The following is a 13,643-nucleotide window of genomic DNA, read 5'->3' as shown; positions in this document are numbered from 1 at the left end:
GTTATTCATGCATTGTTGTCACAGCATCTACATTTTTTTGAAGAGTTTGTAGTCCTTACAGTTAAACGTAATGCTTTTCACACACATGCGTTAACACACACACACAAATACATAAACATACCACACCTCACAAACTCACACACATGAACAAATATTCCAATACAACACACATAGAATTAAGCAAACTTTGAGAGATTCAGAGAATTTCTGGAATCGTTCTATGCTTGTAAAGCTAAACCGTTCTCTGTGTGTGTGTGTGTGTGTGTGTGTGTGTGTGTGTGTATTTTAATGTGTACATATAGGCAAGGTATTTAGTGTCTCTCTAATATAGAGTTAACAGTAACAATTTTGGGGGGCTTCTCCCATATACCAATTTTAGGATTAAGTATTTTATATGTATCTTTATCTTTGCCTTGACCCTTAAAGTTAAAGTCACAACGTAGGAACCCTAATTTTGTAGGGAAGGAGAAATGAGGCCCAGAGAAGTTAAGTTTCTTGCCCAAGGGCACATACTAACAAATGGAAGAGTCAGGATTTGAACTTAGGGCCTCCCCACAATGATGGGCTAACACCTAGCTTCAGGTTAGGCTCTCTCCAAATGCTTCTAGGAATCTACTTTTAGATGACAGGTAAGCTGATTCTCAGAGGCATCAGTGGGTGATAGGGCTGGTCGTTACCCCCAGAGTTACTTCCACTGTGGAAGGGGCTGCCACCTTACTGGCCTAAGCAACACTCTCAATCCTGGGAAAGGAGCAGAATCCTCCAGGGAGCTTTAAAAATATCTAGATTTCCTGGCTCCACTCCACTTTGCTTATAGCAGAAATTTCTAGGATGGATTTTAGAATCAGTACTTCTGAAAAGCTTCCAAGAGACCATTTTAGACAGAAAATATAGAAGCTATAAAATGCAAGAGTACAAGAAAATATAGACATCTTAAAATTTACATTTTACTACAAAGTGGATACACAAATGATAGTTTGGGGAAAAGAGTTATAACACACATGGCAGGTGGTGGGTGTATTAGTTAGGGCACCACTAACTGCTGTACATATAAACCCGCCATTCTTTATGGCTTAACACAGTAGCTATGAGGTTGTCACTCATAAGTGGTCCCCAATGGGTAGTCTTGTTTGGCCAGCAGCTCTTTTCTAGGCAGAGATTCAGGAACCCAGGCTCCCTCCATTTTGTGTGTCTCTGTCTTTAACACATGGCTTCAAAAGCTGTTGGGGAAAAGACAGGGAGGCTCACCAGGGGGCAGTTTTGTGGGAGTAGAACACAGTGCTTCTCCCCACACTTGACCAGCTACACTTCAGTCTGTGGATATGTCTAAGCAGGAGGGAGGCTGGTGCATGTAGTCTGGCTGCTCCTGGGAGGATGGAGAAGGAGATTAAACAAACTGTGAGCTTCTCTCTATCCCAGTGGATTCATATCTTATAAATTGATAACAAAAAGGCAAACAATCCAATGAAAAATAGGCAGAGGATAAGGACAGACTGTTCATAGAAGTGCAAACCCAAATGACCAATGAACAGTAAAAGATGTTCAAGCTCTCTGGTAGGCAGGGAAATGCACAAGCAGATAACAATGGGATATCAGTTTCTACCTACTGGATTATGAGAAGTTAAAGCCTGATAACACTACCAGTGGGAAGCAGTAGAGAATATAGTTCCACACTCTTGGTAGAAATGCAGATTGCTACAACATTTTGGAATGAGTGAAGAAAATAAAAAACACACATCATTTCAACCTAACAGTGCCATTCCAGAGTCTCTCTTTCATAGAATAGAAGAGAGTATGGATAGATATGTCTTGAGATGTTTACTGCATTGTTATTCATAGTGACAAAAATAAGACATAAAGTTCCCATCAATGGGGGACTGGTTTAATGGATTATAATTATCAACATAATGGAGTGTTTTGTAGTTTTAGAAAAGATGACTAAGAGGTATTCCTATGAGGTATTATTAAATGATAATCAAGACTCAGAGAAATGTATATGATTCCTTTTTATAAAAGGATAAATCAGGGGCACCTGGGTGGCTCAGTTGGTTAAGTGTCCCACTTCAGATCAGGTCATGATCTCATGGTTCATGAGTTTGAGCTCTGCATTAGGCTCACTGCTGTCAGCAAGGAACCTGCTTAGGATTCTCTTTCTCTCCCCCTCTCTCTCCGCCCCTCCCCTAATTTATGCGTACTCGCGTGCTCTCTCTTTCTCTCTCAAAAACAAATATCATTTAAAAATATATTAAAAATAAAAGGCTAAATCAAGGATAATCCACATCTCCCTTTTAAACTTCTCATTATTGTCACCACCATCATCATCATCATCATCATCCTATGCCTGTCTGCATATCTACTTATGATTGATGAACATAGAGAAAGGTTGTTAACATTGGTGACCTGGACCAAGGACTATGGGCCAAAGGGGTCAGAGGTAGAATAAAACGGTAATCCCCCTGCCACCCCCTGCCTCGGGTACTACATTTAAAGAGGTAGCAATAAAAAAAACAGCATGGGTGATAAGACCACATAAAAGTTACATGTATCTATAACATGCATTCCTAACAAAATGCATGAATTTATGGTAATAGATGTATCTGTGATGGTTATTGCAGAGTGGCATTTCAGGTGAGTTTTAGTCTCTTCCTTATATCTTTATATATTATTCAAAATTTGATAATAAATATTTGTTACTTTTATAAACAGGAGAGAAACCAATGAGCTTTTTCAACAAATTAAAAAAAAAAAAAGACTTCCTGAATGATTCTGATGATTAGCCAAGCTTCATTATCAGGGATTGACTTAGGAAGCTAAAACAATGGAAGTTGCAGCATCAGAAAGCAGGGTGTTAAGAAACCACTTCTGTGGGAGGCGGTCTTGCTGGGACCCCAGAAGCTAGTCACCATGGATCACTACCTACCTGCAGCTGGCTCTGAGGTAAATGGTGATCAGCTGGGGCATGAAGTGTCTTCCTTTGGAAGGGGCAGAATCTGGAGAAGGTGAGGAGCCAAGTTTGGAGTTCAGGTGCTGACTCTTACCATCTGAAAGTTCTAGGTTGGGGACAGGACACCTGGTGGATAGGGTGAGTGGCAAGAAAGCAGTCAGGCTCAAGGGGTGGAGCAGGGGCATTGTTGCCAAGCAGACTGGGTTTAGATCTGGGCCCTGCCATTTACAAGCCATGAGACCTTGGCCTGTTACTCCACCTGCCTGGACCCAAGTTTTCTCATTAGAAAAGTAAAGATAATGCTGTCTCCCTGGCAGGTTTGTGGTAAGGAGGCAGATGATGCATGTGTATGCTGGCGGTGGCCCAGCCAGTTCTCCATGTGCATTGGCCTGTCAGAAAGCCGAGGGTCGTGGTCCTGGGAGAGCCCATCGTTCAGCTAAGTAAGTAAGAGCAGAAGAGTGAGGAGCATCAGCAAGGTGACGAGTGAGGGCTGTTTTCAGTGGCAGCCTTGGTGCAAGGAAGTGCTGGCCACTAGGAAGGGGCAGAGGCACAAACAAGCTTGGCAGAGGGCCTCTGCATCTCCTGGCACCATTGCCCTCTGGACTCAGTTTCTTCTCTTTTCCCTCCCCAGCCCTTCAATAAATTTTTGTGGATTGGAATTAGGTGAGTGTTACAGACTGAATGTTTGTATCCTTCACCCCAGTTCATGCATGGAAGCCCTAACCTTCAGTGTATATTTGGAGATGGGGACTCTAAGGAAGTAAGATTCAATGTGGTCATAAGGGTAGGGCCCTGATCCAGTAGGGTTAATGTCCCTATAAGAAGGGGCTCTGAAGAGATCGCTTTCTCTCTTAGCTCATGCACTGAGGAAGGGCCATGTGAGGACATAGCAAGAAGGTGGCTGTCTGAAAGCCATGAAGAGAGGCCTCCCCCAAAACTAAACCCTGGTAGAACCTTGATCTTGGACCTTCCAGCCTCCAGAATTGAGAGGAAAAAAAAAGATTGTAATGTTTAAGCCATACAATCTGTGGTAATTTGTGAGGCTTCAGTTGTATATAATAAGAACACTTTATTCCATTTACTATTGACTGTAAATATTTACTATTACTCAAGACTGACATAGAACTCATGACTCTCAAAATGGTCTGAGCTCAGCAAGGAGCAGATGAATACATAGGATGGATGGTCTGCTCGAAAGGGGAAGTCCAGAGCACTCTGGGAGCAAAGAGAAGGGCATGGAGATCTAGCACATGTAACCTGGGATTTGCTAACTGGGTCCTAGTAGTGTTTTAAAAATTGAGAAATCTCATAAAAATCTAGACTTCCATCTTCTATTGAAAAATCAAACTGTGGTCACCCTAGGCCTGCATTTTCATAGCTGCTACCTTCAGAGACACTGTTCACCACTGTCCACACCACTCCCTATTATCTACTTGCGCAGCCAGATGCCCTCACTTATGTTGTCTGTCATGTGAGATCCCTGACATGAATGTTGCCTTTTTTATGCTCATAAATGTGCACAGCTAATTGTGGATTACCCCCTCTAGGTTAGCCAGTCAGCCAGGTAAACTCAAACTAGGCCCAAAACCACAATGCTGACACTGTGAAGGTCTCTTGGCACCATATTGTATCACTCAGGACATTACAGAGCTGGGAGAGTCTTTGGGGTCAGGGTAGTCTAAACATCTCATTTCCCATTTTGGAAACAGACACTCAGAGAGGTGAGTCACCTACCCCAGGTCACACAGCTAGAAAGCAGGTAGCCAGAATGAGAACCCAAGTTCCCTCATGCCTAGCCTGCTGTTTTTCCTATTAAATAATTCCCCCCCCTCCCCCTTATCTTGGTAGAAAAAGGAAAGTATCAGTTTGCTACATAGAATTGGGAAAGTATTGTCATGTGATGTTTAATCCATGTTTGGGCCTTTTTTTTTTCAACACTGTCAGAGAAATTATCAAAAGAAAATTATTGGAAAGTGTTAGCCTTGTATTATGGCTTCCAAGTCCATGAGCACAGATGTCCACTGGCAAAGTTGAAATAAAATTGGAAGAAATTAAAACTCATTTTGTTTTCCAGGCTCTGGTAATAAAAAATTCTTGCTGCAGATGAGTGCTCAGGCTCAGTCTCATCCCCCTTATTATCAGACAAAAGCAGAACCCAACAAAAATAGAAACTAATGCAGAAATCTGCTCTGGTTTCTTCTTTTGTGTACCAATGTTTTTGTTGGTCAAATCACATTATGGAGCAATCATTACAATGGCTTATCTTTCTAGGCCCCAAAGTACCTATTAAGGATGTGAAGGGATGGCCCATTAAAAAACAGGATGGTATGAGAGCCCTATCTCTTTGGGTCTCTGTGCCCCAGACTGGTGGTAGAGAGAATAATTAAGCATGAAATCTATCAAAGAATGGATGAGATGAGAAGTCGTGTCAGCTGGCTATGGGCTTTGGAGCCAGATTTTCTGGGTTCCAATCCCAGTTCTGTCATTGACTAGCAGTCTGACTTTGGGCAAGATACTTAACCTGTTGGTGCCTTCATTTCCTTATCAGTGAAACAGGGATGATGATTCTCGTCCCTGCCTTCCAAGATTATTTTGAAGATTCAGAACACTAAGTCTTAGTGTCTCACTTGATAACTGTTAGCTGGACCATCACGGCAGGTGACCAAGATCCTCCCCTTGACCAAACGGCAGTTAGGCTTCTTTGACCCCTGTTTTTGGTTAAGCCTTGACTGTGGGCTTCTGTGTCTGTACTTGCTAAGCCCAGTTTTTGAATCCTAAATCCTGCTAAGTCAGTTTGAAGAAATCCCCCATCTGTGATATGTGATCACCCTTGATGTATGATCAAATTCTTCATTCCACACACCCTTGGTGTCTGATCACCCTGACGTGTCTTCAGCAAGAATCCTGTTAAGTCGGTTTAGCACAAATCTCCTACCTGTGATGTCTCCTCTTAGTAGTTTTCCATCCACTGACTCCTTACTCTGGTCAGTGGCTGTAAATCCTGATTTGTCCTTGTTGTTTTGGGAGTTGAGCCCAATCTCTCCTACTGCAATACCCCCATTGCAGCATGCAGGGCACTTTATGTTCACTCTCTCATTTAATTTTTGCAAAAAGCCTGTGGGTAGGCATTATTACCCAATTTCACAGATGAGGAACTGAGTCAGAATGGGTAAATGGCTGCCCAAAGTCAATCAGCCATAAGTGTTGGGGAGGGAGTATGAGGCTGGAGCCTGCGCCCATGCCCCTCTGGCACTGTGGAAGGCTTGATGAGTGGTGGGCACAGATGAAGGATAGGATGCCTGAGGAAAAGCTGGGAAATGGATCTCATATTCGATGTAACACAGGGCCACATAGATGGGAGTCTTTGAGGGATTGTTGGGGGCTTGGGATTAGGCATTCCTGAGTTGGCACGCCATGCTGAAACCTTTACCAGGCTGGTAAGGGTGATCTCGGAGATGAGAAGGAGTGGGGTGCGTGTGTGTGTGTGGGGGGGGGATGAGAAATATTAGATAATTTTTTTGCATTGTTTCCTGTAATCCTTTAGAGAAGATTCTTGGCCCCTGGGCTGGTGTCCAGACTCCATGTCCTATTGTGTCAACCCCACTCTCCTTCATGAGAAGGTACACCGTGGGGCCGTAGAGCACTTGAGCTGGAGGTTGTCTGGTCCAGTCTCTACTGTAGAGACCCAGAGAAGCTAAATTGATTAGTTTAGATTCATGGAGAAGCAGAGTTGGGTCAGAAACTAGATATCCTGATTTATTAATTCATGCTGTAAATAGATATTGAACATGTACTTTGTGCCAAAGACATTAGCCTTTTAGGAACCTCTTAGAACCCTACCTTCTCCAATTGAGCACAGGATTCCATCTCCTTTTTGCTCTTTTCCTAACTCATCACTGAATACCTCCTAGGCCCCAGGCCCTGCCAGGGGCAGTAATGGGATCAGATGAGGTTTTAGCAACATAGAGATTATAATGAGCACCCTCCCTGATCCCAGGCCTCCCAGGGAGACAGGTGTGGCCATCAGCCCTCACCCCCCTTTCCAGGCATCTGCTGGTTTCCCTCTGCTCTTCTGCATCCACGCATCCACATTCCCAGAATTAGTCATTCGTGCAGCAGCCTCCAATTTCCCTCTTCTGCTGGCTCATTTCTGGGTTGTCTCCAGTATGCCTCTTTCCAAAGGATTAAATGGCTTGTCCAAGGTTGTATGCCAGTTCCATCATGGGCTCCAGTATTTAGACTTAGATTGGGGATGGTTTCCCTGGGGGAAGGAGGGAAATCTATTATTTTTTGATAACTTACCAGAAATGTCACATATCCCATATGCACATTCCTTTCTTTTAGGAATTCAAGATTTAAAAAATAAACTCAAATGCCTAGTGACTTGCTTTTCTACCCAGCTCTGCCCTTTCCACATACTCTTTCTTTGCTGCATCACCACCTTGGCCTCTAGGCCTTTGTGTTCTGCTCATAAAGAGACCCCCACCCCTCAGTAGTGCTATGACTTTGGGCAAGTTGCATAATTAGCATTTGAGGCCTCAGTTTCCCTTTCTGTAGTACTGAAACGATGGACAAAACCATAGTTGAAATGCATGGCGAGCATGTAGTAAATGTTAATTTCCCTCCCCCTTGGCTGTCCCAAAAGGATTTCTTTTCTTAGAGGAGGCATCCATCTTTTTTCCATTTCAGAATGTTGTCATTTCCCCTTTATGTAGGGAGTGGGGTTTGGCACCAAGAAGCCAGGTTTGGCGCATCTTGTCAGGGTGGGAAATAATATTGAGGGACTGGAGGGAACTGAGAAGGAGCTGGTCATCTCTTCCTGCCTGTGTGGATTGGCTGCTGGTCTCTGGGGGACTCTCTGCCCCACCCTGCAGGATGGGATTTTTGTGGTCCTACCCTGGATCCTCGAGGCCATCCATGTGCTCTCCATCCAGGCCTCAGGGAAGCCAAACAGGAAATGAGCACTATCATGTGGGCAGCGCCCAGACCACCAGCCATGGGTCAGGGCTCAACTCTGCATTTGCTTGTGTGTAGGTACATGTGCATGGGCCTACCTGCTTCAGTTTGCATGTGTGTGTCCGTGCATGTATTTCTCACAGCTCCATAGGAACCTGCTAGATGGCAGACAGGAAAGGAGTAGAGGAAGGATGTTTTCGAGGTCTGGGGAGTCAGGAGACCTCTGCCCCTGTCTCCTCACCCAGCCACGGGGGATTGGCCAAATGACCTCTTCTACTTTGATTCTGTAATGAACCATGGAACTGGCTCCCATTTGGCTGCCAGTCACCTCATCTGGGCATCCAGGCTGCAGGTCAGCTTTATGGTCCCGAGGGTGGCCTGGCTCCAGAGCTAAGGAGGTCAGCCTGATGATAATCTGTGCAGACCCCAGTCTCTGAGTGCAGAGCCACAGGTGGATCAGGAGCTGGGGGGCAGAGGTATGGGTAGAATGCTACTGAGGGGCAGCTGGGCAAAAGGCACCAAACATCGCAGCTACCTGCAGGGAAGCCCCAGGCTGGCCCAGTAACCCATCATGGAAGGCTGAGGTCCCTTGCTGCCTACCCAGCCATCTGGACTCCATTGTGCCCTCTCCCCATGCCAGTCCCTATAGCCATCACTCCAAGCACCAGTCTCCTCCTCATTCTCCCACAGGAACACATCTGCTCATTTTGTCCATCTGTGAAAATGTAAGTACAGTGCTGCCTAAGAATGACATGTGAGCCATCATCAGGCCTCAGCACAGCCCGTGGCACCAGGAGACTCTGTTACAGTGCCAATAACATGAATCCGTGGGTCTTAGTGACTTGGCCTATTGTTACTAAGTGCACATGCCCCATATCCATATGTCTTCTTTGAGGGGCCTCCAGAAATGTCTGTGTCTTGTAATTTAGGATGCTGGGGCCCTAGTGCTAGGAGCAGTGCTGGGGGAAGGCCACTCTTTGATTTTTACTGTGGAGCTGTAAGACCTGATCTTCCCCTAAACTCCAGGATTGGTTGTAGCCCAGATTCTGATTTCAGAAAGATGCTAGACTATTGGAATAGTCCTAGTGTATACCCTTGAAAAGACTTTCTCTAACACTTTAAAGCTTAATTCTCTTAATTACAAATTCATATGATTTTTCTTGTGTTTCTTTTTTTCTTTTCTTTTTCTTTTTGTAGCTCTAGTGTCTAGCAGAGTACCTGGCAGGTAGTAGGAGCTTAATAGATGTATGTTGAATGAATGAAGTATGGATTCCTGTTAGATCTTATCAGTCATGTTTACCCTAGTATAAAGGAGTGTTCAATCTTTCCCAGTAAATAAGCACATGGCAAGGCCGGACAGGTGACTGAATAGAGCTCTTGTCAGTTTGGGAGCTGTTCTACACCAGCCCTACTGACTCCTCCAATCAGGGCATGCCAATTTTATATGACTTGCTTCCAGCCACCTTCAGGAGCCCATACAAGGTGGGCACAAGTGGCCTGGCTCTGAGAGTTCAGAAAATAAAGATGTCCCTAAGCTGTTGGTCTCTTGGTCCCTTTGGGTTCTGTCCTAGGAGTCTATACATAGTCGAAATACACTGTCCCTCCTGTGAACAGCCTCAGAAATGGGGCAGCTGCTGTCACTGGGCTCCTCACAGGAATCTGGAAGGTCTGTGGAAGTTTCTCTGGTGATGTGACATAGTGCCCACATTGGGAAAAATGGTTATTGGTTGCTGGAATGTTTCCTACAGAACCCTGGGAGACAGAGGGAGGAAGAAGAGCAAGTAGGAGCTTGTCCCACTCTGTCCAGGAAATTTCTCTCCCTGTCTCTTCGAAAGAATGAACAAAGGCTGACAATCCCGTTAGCCCCTAAAGACATGAGGAAAATTGCCATATGGCCTGCCCTGCTCAGCGTGAAGCGGAAACTTGGCAAATGAGATGCCCAGACTTAGAGACCCTTAGACCTTGAAGGGACCCCTGAGAGCATATGTTCTAGCCTCCTCATTTTAGAAGTATGTCACTTAATTTTCAAACAGCCGGGGATTTTCTTGTTATCTTTTTGTTATTGATTTTAGCTTAATTCTACTGTGGTCAGAGAACATACTCTGTATGGTTTCACTTCTTTGGATTGTGTCAAGACTTGCTTTATGGCCCCATGGACGATCAATTTTGGTACATGTAAAACTTTGGTAAACTTAGAGAAATGTGTGTCTTACTGTTGTTGGGTGCAACATTCATTGTAAGTTAATTAGATCAAGTTACATATTATAGTGTTCAAATCTGGGATATTTTTGTGATTTTTCCTGTTTGTTCTATCAGTTACTGAGAGGCATATTAAACCTTCCATCATGACTCTAGAGTGCATACATATTTTTAAATTCTGCCAACTTTTGCTTCATATTTTTGAAGTCGTGCTATGAAATGCAATTGAATTTAGAATTGCTGTGGCCTCCTGGTGGACTGAATTTTTATCATATTAGTTGTTCCTCTTTATCTCTAGTTATGCTTCTTGCCTCAAAGTTTACTTTGTCTGGTATTAGTTCAGCTCCCCTGTTTTCCTTAGGTTTAGACTTATATGGCATATCTTTTTTTCCTTCCTTCATTTGACCTACTTGTACCCTGATATTTAAGGTGTGTCTTTTAAAAGCAGTATATTGTTGGGTTTTATGATAATTTCTGTCTTTTGATTGACCTACTAGGCCATTTACATTTCATATAATTATTGATTCAGTGGGTTTAATTTTACCATCTTACTTTTCTTATTTCTTTTGTCCCATCTGTTCTGTAGTCCTTTTTCTTTTTTTTCCTGCCTTCTGTTAGATAAATCAACTATTTTGAACATTTTTGTATTTTAAAATTTTTATTGAAGTAAAATTAATGTAACATAAAATTAAGCACTTTAAAGTTAACTTAGTACATTCACAATGTTGTGCAACCACCATTCCTCTCTCTCTAGTTCCAAAACATTCTCATCACCTCCAAAGGAAACCCCATGCCCCTTAAGCAGTCACTGCCCATTTTCCCCTCCCCTCTTCCCTAGTTAAGACAAATGTGCATTCTGTCTCCATAGATTATGGATAAATCAAATACCTTTTTTTTTTTTATCGTTCCATTTCCTCTTCTATTAGCTTGTTATTATGCATTCTCTTAGTGGTTACCTCAGGTTATAACGCACATCTATGACTTATTAGATTTTACTTCAAATTAGAACTTTTATAGCTTCCAGGGCAAGGGAACTGTTTTAGACACATTCCAATTTTTGTCTCCTCAACCTTGTGCAGCTGCTGAGAGCCAAGGTTAGCTCACTAAACTCTTAGGTTCCTCTTTCTACTTGGCTTTGTATCTACTCGCCTTGAACTATGAATCAGCAAGAACGTTATGGGACAAAGTTCTGGCAGAGCATTCAACTCAATCACTTCACTTGGTTTTCTTCTCTCTGAGATTCTGTTTCCTCAAGTCCTGCCTGCCTAAGTCTCTCTCCAACATCTTTTACTTTCTCCCTCCCTCCCTCCCTCCCTCCCTCCCTCCCTCCCTCCCTCCTTCCTTCCTCTCATTCTTTCTTTGTTTTTCTTTGTTTCTTTGTTTTTCTTTCTTTCTTCCTTTCTTTCTTTTCCTTCCTTCCTTCCTTCCTTCCTTCCTTCCTTCCTTCCTTCCTTCCTTCCTTCCTTGCCTTTTGTATCTCATCTAGCTTTTTGAGATGTTCTCAGTGGGAGGGTTGGTTACAAGTTACTCCGCCTTTCTCAGGAACAGAAATCTGGCTCCCTCACTTTATAGCAAGGAAGCAGAGGTCTGGAGGGGAAGTGGTTGTCTAGTTTCATCCTGCTAATTAAGGCAGAGCTGGAATTAGAAATCAGGTCTCCTGATACCCATTCCAGTGCTGTTTCCACTAGAGCATGTTGGGCAACAAGATGATCTTAGTCTATCAAACACTCACCCAAGCCATAATTCATTTATTAAACAAATATTTTTGAAGGTCTTGCTCTGTGCCAAGCATTGGGCAAATAAACGTGTCTTTTTTTTTCCTGACTGCTTTTGAGATATTCTCTTTGTCTTGTTTTTCAGAAGTTTTATTATGATATGTGTAGGTGTGGTCTTCTTTGTATTTACTTTACTTAGAGATTATATACCTTCTTAAATCTATAGCTTGAGGTTTTTCATCCATTTTGGAAACATCTCAACAATTACGTCTCAAATATCTTATCTGCTTCATGCTTTTCTCCCTCTTGTTTGGAGACTCCAGTTACATGTATGCAATACTTTCAGGAATTATATACAACCTTGGTAGGGGGTGTGGATCAGGCAGGTCTATTATTTAAGAAATAGGTTTAGCTCCCTGTTGCAGAGACATAGAATAACAGTGGCTTAAATAAAATCATTTGTTTCTCTTTTATTTAATAGGCTGGAGGTAGGCATTCTAGTTTTCCAACAGTGGCTCTGCTCCTCAGTTGTTGACCTCATCTGCCTGAACCAGTATGGCTTTCACTACATCTTTGCTCCAGTCAGATGGATGGAAGAAGTGGGTAAGAAGTTTCTCCTCAGAGTTTCTCCCTGGAGGTTGTCTACCTCACTTTATTTCACATCCTATTGACTGAAATTTGGTCAGTTTGCCACAACTAACTGCAAGGAGTGGGGGCAGGGAAATGTAATCTTTATTCTGGGAGGTCATTTCTTATGCTAAGATTTAGAGAGTCTATTGCTTTGAGACAAAAGAAGATACTAAATACTGGGGGACAATTAGCAGCCTCTTCCACAGAAATGAATCATAATACAAGGCAACAGGTTCCAAACTAAGGCCTCAGAGGAAGAAGTTGGAAAAAGTGTCATAAAAGAAGTAACATCTGACTCGGCATTGAAGGGTGAATAGGAGTTTACTGAGGGAAAAAATGATCAAATGACACTCCAGGCAGGAATACTGGCAGAAGCACTTGATTCTTGAGAGCAGAGCTCACATATCTTTTTTTGTCTTTCTAACCCCAGTGACTGGTACATAACATCTTACTATGTCGATATTGTCAAATGGAATCAATTGTGAGGGCAGAAGGAGAGGGAGTGTTTCCACTCTGGAGACTGGAGGCCTTGTGGAGCTGGAAAGGCAGTCATTAGCATCATCGTGGGGATAGGAGAGGATTCATGCCACTCTACATACATTGAGATCTAAGGTGGAAACAAGCATGCTAAGTTGAAATTGCCCTGGGAGACAGCTTGGGCAGCAGTGGGGACTGGAGATGTGGTGTGGGGGTTGTCCTTGGGTGAGTGACAACTGAGGCTATTTTGAGAGGCTACTGTCTTCTAAGGAGAAAATGTATTGAGAATAAAAAGGCTAGGCAAGGACTGAACCTCTGTAATGAAGGAAAAGAAAGAGGAAGCAGAAAGGCCGGCTGTGCAGGGCAGGCTGTACTCGAGAGCTTTCAGAGGCCTCTTTCCTCTCTGAGGGGCTCCCCGACTCTTCCAGACTGTCCACTCCCCTGGACCTGGCCCACCTCCTTTCTGTGACTTGTTCTTCCCTTGATGCCTGCTAGCTTTCAATTAATGACTAATTCAATTTCATGTTCATTAAACTTTCATCAGATAATTATATTTCATCCATAAAAGGATTTGAGGCAGCATTCTAGCTTAATTTTTATCATACAAGTAATCCATATTCACTGTTAAAAGTATCAGAAAATATAATTAAACAAAAGAAAGGATATTAAAATCACCCATGATCCCTCCACCTAGATTGTTAGCATTTGGTACATATGTGTTC

General features: G+C 43.2%; 1 protein-coding gene across 1 annotated transcript in view; it reads left to right on the top strand.

Annotated features, from left to right (window-relative positions):
• Positions 1-13,643, top strand: part of LOC113601811 (translation initiation factor IF-2-like) — a 175,191-nt gene that overhangs the window by 29,291 nt on the left and 132,257 nt on the right. Inside the window, exon 3 of the mRNA XM_053224023.1 lies at positions 12,296-12,417. The gene's annotated coding sequence lies outside the window, so the exon portion shown is untranslated. The remainder of the gene's footprint in view (positions 1-12,295; positions 12,418-13,643) is intronic.

This window comes from Acinonyx jubatus, chromosome B3, assembly GCF_027475565.1.
Source record: "Acinonyx jubatus isolate Ajub_Pintada_27869175 chromosome B3, VMU_Ajub_asm_v1.0, whole genome shotgun sequence".
NCBI classification, from domain to species: domain Eukaryota; kingdom Metazoa; phylum Chordata; class Mammalia; order Carnivora; family Felidae; genus Acinonyx; species Acinonyx jubatus.
Note: the sequence above shows the minus strand (reverse complement) of the source record. Positions and strands in the feature narration are given on the sequence as shown.